This window comes from Telopea speciosissima, chromosome 1 (genome assembly GCF_018873765.1).
Source record: "Telopea speciosissima isolate NSW1024214 ecotype Mountain lineage chromosome 1, Tspe_v1, whole genome shotgun sequence".
Lineage (NCBI taxonomy): Eukaryota > Viridiplantae > Streptophyta > Magnoliopsida > Proteales > Proteaceae > Telopea > Telopea speciosissima.
The window spans coordinates 66837449-66845582 of record NC_057916.1 but is presented as its reverse complement, the minus strand read 5'-3'; the positions used below and the strand labels follow the sequence as shown (position 1 = coordinate 66845582).

The 8134-nt window shown below is 38.3% G+C and overlaps 1 pseudogene; it reads right to left on the bottom strand.

Annotated features, from left to right (window-relative positions):
- Nucleotides 1–3535: 3535 nt before the first annotated feature.
- On the bottom strand, nucleotides 3536–7046 carry LOC122653227 (annotated as a pseudogene).
- Nucleotides 7047–8134: the final 1088 nt, after the last annotated feature.

The window sequence follows — 8134 nt, the reverse complement described above, 5'->3', positions numbered from 1 at the left end:
ATTTATCATCTTCATCTTTATTCGTTTTGCATCTCTTATAGGCGTGTGATCTCATCTATCCAAATGGTGATCACACACACGTGCTCTTATTGTTTTTAGTTGCATGTGTGTCTCTATTCATGGTCCCCATCCCCGTAGTCTAAGACTCCCTTGTTTATCCATGCAATGAAATTTTCATGCTTATATATATCATTTATTTCCTCTTCTTTTCATCTCATACACCCTTTTAGTTCGAGCCCTACATCTGCGACATCATGATCTTTTGATTTATCCCTCTTATATTTATCCCACTTATATTCGTGTGTCATATTGTGCATCCCTTAATTTCTCTTTGTTCCTCATCTTAATTTTCTTTGGAACATGCATGAGATTTAGGTCGTAGTTTCTTTTGCGCTCTTACCACCTCTTTATTTTATCATGTGTGCCTCATATTTTTCCATGACTAGTTTTGTCTTGCCATTGCCACCATTAGTATGTTTCACATGTTGTAGCTTTTATTTTATTTTCCTGTATACTAACTCCTACTGTGCAAGTAAGCTTCCAGGTATGTCTCCTTACCTCCATTTGTCAATCCAGATTGAAATCGGCAATCAGGTGGGCTAGCAATGGACCGGGGTAAACTTGTTCAGTCCTATCACCCCTATAGGGAACTAGGACGTAGCATGTGGTGGTGTGGTTCATAGGACTAGATTTGAGTTTGATGTTCTGGTTCAAATTTGGGCCTCAAGTATTAGGTCCATTCAAATTTTGGCCCGACTTGGCTTGATTACCTAAGCCATCAATCTAGCTAAAGCTATGCTCATGGCTTATGTGAGTTTAGATCCTTTGCTTTTACGTTCACCTCACCTTATGCTTTAGTTGCCAACATTTGTTCTTTTTGCTTCCATAAATATCCCTCTTCATCCTTTAAATGATAGTATATCGGACAAAAGTTGACACTTGAAGAGTATGTGCAAATGAACGTATGTGTAAAGGTTCTCAACTCTATATGTGTTTGGTAAGAATTATTATGTTGATTCTTAGGGGACCAACTTTTATATTATATAAATAAAGGTTGGCAAGCTTTGTGGGGAAGTGTGGACCCTGCGTGCGCGATGGCATCATGGAGGCGGGGTGGTCATACCACCCCATGTGTCTGGGCGTGACGGTACATACACTCCTTCACAGAGAACTTTTCTCTTAAAAATAGAATAATACTCCTCTAATGATTGTATATTGTCTTGCTTGAAATACAAAGAGATTGCTTCAAATACCAAGAGATTGTGCTAGTCTTGATAGGGACTGAGTTGATGAATAACAGAATGATCCAATACCACAAAATATTGTTCTAAATTTTTTTTTTCCTAGAAAATGTCTCCCTAACTCCGGCCATGTTTGCTTAATTTAAAAATTTTCCTGCAAATGATGTTTCATTTTATTTATTTTTATTATTTTTTTCCTTTTTTTTTTTTTTTTTTCCATTCTAGGCTAAAACAAACGGTGGAAAAAAAATCCTATTATAAAGGAAAATTTTCTTTTTCTGCTTTTTTACCATGAAAAAAAAGGAATATGATATCATGAAAACATTCCACAAGGGTAACCCTATTTTCTAGGAATTTCCTTTTTTTTTTTTTTTTGGTAAAAAAGAAAATACAAATATGCATGCTACAAAATGCAAGAGAAATGACTCACTTTGGGTATAAGAATAGCAGCCGGCATAGTTCAGGATTGTGATCAATGGAGAACATGGAGAGACTCCCATGGCATTTGTTTGGAGAAGCAAGTTAAAAAGGTATAATGCATTTACCCAAGTAAAGTTATGGGCTTTTTGAGACCTAGTTAGAACTAGAAAGGTTGTTTGGTTGCAATGCTTTTAGAGATCTGGCCCAATTAAGTGTTACTACTAATTGATTAGGATGACTTAATCTTCTAATCCTATTCCTTTCAATCTGAGCTAAGAATTTAATTAAAGGGAAAGAAAAAGACACTTGGTCGTGCAGTGCATGCCGCCCCTGCACCCTGACATAGGGTCATGTAAAATGATCACCGCACCCCTTGGAACCCCCGAAATGACCAGGGGTGCGGTGGTCATTTCGTGCCCCCCTGTGTCAAGGTGCAAGGGCAGTGTGTCTGGCATGACCAGGTGGCGTTCTTTCTCCCTTAATTAAATAAGCATAACATTTAATTAGAGTGTGAACTCAACTTTTCAACCCAAAGTCGAGGGAAAAAGAAAATTTTAACCCTGAAACTACACAAAATAGTGCCCATGTAAGTAAGATCTGGCTGGCCATGTTAATTCTAAATTCAAGTACTTGCAGAATTTTCTTTTTAGGAGTAGACTACAATGATTTGGTTAGATCTAAACTTGAAATTTAAAACTATAATGCACTTCACCCACCCCAAAGCAGTGATTTAGGAATCCTTATCAGATACAGTATTAGTCTCTGGATATGCCCCTAGTTTCATTTAAAAAGTGGGTTTTTACCATTTTACACTTGGTTCGTACTGATATACCGATACGGGTCAGCCAAGAATCAATACCAATATGTATAGACCAATCCCAGTACCTCAAACCATGCCCCAAAGCCTGTCCCCCCCCTTCCCCCCCGATAAAAGGGGGGGGGGAAAGAATTAAAAGATAGGGGCATTGTTCTCTGTGCCACAGCGCAGGTTGTGCCCAAGCACATAGGGGTGGGTGCAATGACCACCCTGCCCCCCTGAGTGGCAGGCCCATGTGCTTGGGCCTGCGCTGCAGCACAGAGAACATTCTCCCAAAAAGATATTATATATGTTAGCATCAACAAATTTAATGGAAATCTTAAATAAAGATCTTGGACTAAAGTTTTCCTTCACCCATGGAGAAGAAGTTAGTCTCCTCAACCACTGGGATTTGACCTTGTGATTAGACTCATGCGTTGTCATAAATAAACTCCATTGCACCCCTTATTGTAGAATTTTTCTCCTCTCAGGTTCCCTGCCCGGTCAGGTTCGTAGGTTCCTCTGATAGGGAGGGCGGCAATAACGACCTCACCCCACCCGGATAATGTGTTTCGGCAGGGGGTGAGGTCGTCATTTCTGGTCCCCTATGAGAGGAACCTACGAACCTTACCGGGCAGGGAACCTGAGAGGAGTTAACCGATGATACTGGTGAAGGAATTCCTCCTTCAGGGTGAAAAAACACTTCTTCCACATCTTGTTATTAAAACCTTTCCTTTTTATTAGTTTGAATTGAATAGCTGAAATCAAGAACTAGCATTCATGGTTCTACCTTTGCTGAATCATAACCTTATAGTCATTGCAACTCATCAGTTAATCATATAAGTTTCGAAAGCATGATTGGAAGTTAATTAAGTTGCCCCAAACAAATATGATTTTCCCAAAACAAATCAAAAATAAAAAATGAAAAAACTGATCAATGTCTTGACAGCATAAGCATTTTAGACTTGCGAATCTCTTTGAAGAGAAAACAGAATTATGCTTTTGGCTTTGACTCAAAGAAGAAGAAGAAGAAGAAGAAGGAAACGACTTCAGCATCTTTTTCATTAACCAATAATGTTCACGCCGAATAGTCTAATACCTTTGTTAAGCGTCTGCTCCATGAAACCTTGGGGATTAATCGCGCTTCCTCTGTATTTTTTGACTCTGCCTCGATCATGTAGAATGTGTGATTTCTATATTCACAGGAATAAAAGGTGATGATATCGTTAGCCTTCAAGACTTTGTCTTTCACAAATCTATTCCAACCTTTCGTAAAGACATAACTTTGGCTACTTTTCCAATAACAGTGACGGAAGCTCCATGGTTTATATTGGTTATCGAAAAATGTTAAATACAGATGATGATCATCTCGGCGCTCTTCTGTTCCAATTACTTCAAGATGAGTTTCAGGGAAGTAAGCAATTGCTTGTTTCTTTGGAATTACAAGCCTATATATTTAGCTTTCCAACATCACTTGGTGTTAATTCCTTCTGAAACAGTTCATGGTACAAGAGACCCTGTTCATCTCTCTGGCGCCTTTGGTTAGTTCCTATGATGTTGTAGTTGTTTCCAATATTCAAACATTGGGTCATTATGAAATCCATAAACTTTGATTGGTAAGACCCATCTTTGATCATACCCAGAATTGCTTCAGTGGTGTGGAGATCTTGAAAGTTATGTTCCTGAATTGTTATGGCACTCCATGGCAAATTACGATGAGAATTGCCTTTACGGAGTATGATTGCTGCACTATCATAAGCCATTGCAGCTTCATTCTCAGTTTTAAAAGTGCCAAGCCAGATTCTTTGGTGATTGGCATAAATTTGTGCTCCCCAATGACCATTTTGTTGCATCACTACCCCTTTGAATCTTGGGCTGGAAGACGACGACGGATTTTCGTTTCTTTGACGCTTCCTTCTTGCCAAACATGGTGGGTTTGTAGTGCTATTTGAATCAGACCGTTCTCCAATGTTATTAACACTAGTAATTCTCAGTCCGTTTGAAATAATACTTATCATCTCCTCCTCCATGCTACTGTCAATTCTGTAAAACAAAAATTTTTTAAAAAATGTGTGAAGCTTTCAATAAACTAGCGGCATACACCAATCTCAGTGAAGAACATAAGAAGGTAAGGGGGGTCTTTTCCAGAACGAGTGGAACACACGGAAAATTATCTTCTCTATAGCTAGTTCCCTGCCTGGCCCAGTTCCCCAGTCCCTCTAATAAGGGAGGTGGACACCACCCGGGCAGAGTGTTCGGGCAGGGGTAATATGGTCATTGCCCTCCCTCTTTGTCTAGATAGAAGTGTGAAGGTTGTACAGCATTAATGGATGTTAATAAACAAATACAAACGACCAAATATATACAAAGCCAATTGATACTAAGAGAAACTATAATCCATTAATGCAAGAGAAATAGTTCTGTATTCTCATAATTACATATTTAGATCATCAATCATCAACAAGTTTAAAAGAGAAAAACGAAATCAAAAAAAGCAAAAAAAGCAAAGAATAAGTAACAATTCACAGGGGGAAATCAAGTCATTGGTTCAAGAATGATTCATGAGTAGTCAATGCATAGCAATAGAAAATAAAAAAGAAGTGATTTAAAGAACTAAATTGCAGTGTTTAATGAAGTTAAAGAAGATCGAGAAGAATGGTACATACCCGAGAGAGGAGAGGAACAACAGGGAATGGAGGAGAATTGAAACAACTTTGAATACGCAGAAGCAATTAACACTAGCTTAAATGGAGTTATAAATTAGGTAGAATCTTGCTTGACAGACAATGTTTTAGAGAAGAAAATATATTTTTCTTCATATTAATGGAAACTAAAGATACGAAATAAAAATGGGTACTGATTTTGAGGTGCTTCGTTGATTCTAAAAATAGAAGTCTACACGATTTCCACATATTATTTATTAATAAAAGTAAATCTCAATTTTACTTTGTAATCAAATCTGTGATTTGAAAAAATAAACTAAAGATTACATCACAAAAACAATAATTACGTTTTAGATTTGTTACACAACTATAGTAATAAAAAGTAAAAACTCAAAAATAATTTCCCTTCCCTCTCTTTTACATGCAACCAGAGGGAGCTTCGACGCTCAAATTACAAGTTAATATGCGAACGGATAGATGGATATCTGGATTCAATTCATTTAGAGGTATTTGTACTTATCATAGGGTATCTGGAAACTGGGGTAAAGCTGCGTACATTGACTCTCCCCAGACCCTACTAAACGCAGGAGCCTTGTGCACTGGGTACGGCCTTTTTATAGGGTATCTGAAATAGGATTCAGATAATCCAAAGCATAATTCATTCAATTCAAATAAATATCAGCTAATAATAATAAAACTAAGTAACTAATGATCAACTAATGATCTTAAGGGTTTTGGAGGATTCAACAAGTTCAAGAAAATGAAAAAAAAAAAAAATAAGATCACTGAGAGAAATGGGTTGAGAGCAAATCGAATCTGCCAAGGAGAGGAAGGTTACACAAGTCAGGGATATAAATGAATAGTGAAACATCCAGATTCAATTTACATCCATATCGTTAAGGGCTACCGACCCGGATCCATTACAATGCAGCAAGAAGTGGTCATTATGCCCAATCATGGGAAGGGAGGAGGCATTTAAGGGCATACAATTAGGAAATTACGGTTCCAAGAATAGACCCAATAGTATAATCAAAGCAAAATTACCCAAAAGACCCCAAAAAAATCCATGTTTCGAATTCGATTTCTACCTCCTCTTCTCCCCTTAACTTCTCACAACACCAACCCTTACCTCGTTTTTTTGGGACCTTGGACACTAAAGAAACTGCAATACTTATTTCCGATGGTAGCTGCGATTCAGGAACTAAGAGTGGAGGTTGGGGTTCAGTTTTAATTTTTAATAATAATTTTATGGGTAAGGTATGTTCTAATTATATTTTCACCCATGAATTTTGGGAAATTACACGTTCCTCCCCTAAGGTATGACCTAAGTAACAAATGCACTCACTCCGTTAATTGGTTATTGAAAACGTTAAAATTGTGTTTTAATTGATCAAAATGCCCTCATCTTCCCCAAATCGTTCAAGGTTTGAAAAAATCTACAACTCATCCTCCCCAAACCATTTCCCTAAAACCCATCTTCCATTTATGAAACATCCAAAAAAAAATATATTCAAATAGATCTTACCATTAAACCCACCAAAATCCACTTCTTCAATGGATTCAGATTCAGGCTGAATTGATGAAGCAGCAATCTGGCCCTCTTTTGGTTTCGTCAAGCTTCCATTAGGTGTTCTACTTTCAAACGAAACGATTTAGGATTCAATAAACCAAACGACCTACCCTATTCAAAACCCTAGCTAGTTCGTTTACACTAAACAGAGAAATAGAATAGCCCATTTTGATCACCTGGGCGACGTCGACGTCGACGCCGATAATTTCCGCCTTGACACCTTGGAACAGAAACTTTATGGCTAAATAGAATGGTTTTTGGCTTCCACCGAACCCCATTGTTTTCATATTTCCATTTTCCATCTGCTTCCTCTTCAGCTCTACTGACTGAAGCTTCAATCCCAGCAACGATTTCATTACCTTTCAACCTCCAATCATGGCTGTCAACCCACCTCTGCCTTCCATTCCAGCTAAATCACCGACAACTGAATCCATAAGCCACCGAAGCCACCCAACCCTCTTCTCCTTCCGCTTCTGAAATTCCAAAAACGAGACTCATAATCACTAAATCCCAGCTACAGATTTTATTAATCGGAATATTTGTAGAAATGGGTTTTGGTTTGAGTTTTTGGAAGAAAATAATCAAAAGGAGAATCTGAGGGAAAAATCATTCACAAACGTTGGTTTGTTCATTGGTTCGAAAAGAAAAAGCCACTTCTTGGTTCCATTGCACTTTTTGCTTTCTCATTAATCAAAACAATAAAATTTGAATCTGGATCTCTCCTTTTCCAACCAGAATTGTTAATTCCATCACTCCAGAAAAGGCCTCTTAGCTCCGGTGAATGCACCTGATGCAGAATCAAGGTTTCAGCACAAGTGCGTTAATGGCGTTTGCTATTTTAAGGGTTTAGAAAGTGAAAGACAGAGAAGAGCAGCGCAGTGGACCGACGGGAAGGATGGTTGTAGGGTTTTTTGGGACGATGGGGAAATGCAGATTTGGGGAAGATGGTGTGTGATGGGGCTGCACAGCGTTGATAGTGGTAATGGTGAGTGGCGGTGGAGGTGGCTGCAGCAATGGGGGTGGTGGTGGGGTGGGTATTGGGTCATTTTACCAAAGAAGAAGAAGAGGGCATTAGTGTCATTTAATCCATCAAGGGTATATTGGTCATTATAGGAATTAAAAATTGCTACGGTTAGCAACTAACGTGTGCAGTTCACGGAGTGGAAGTTTTTGTTACTTAAGCCATACTCATGGGAGGAACGTGTAATTTTGTAAGACTCATGAGTGAAAATGTAATTAGATCATATCTCAGGGGAGGTACATGTAATTTATCCTAGTTTTATTGCAACCTCAATGAACTTTGGCTCTACAGGACCAACACAAGAAATAGAACTCTAGGGACTCTAAGAATCAAAGAAGCACATCTTTTGGGATGCAGGAAATTAGAAATTTGGATTGACTTGTTGGAGATTTCTCAATGGTTATCGGATCCGAATGAAATGAA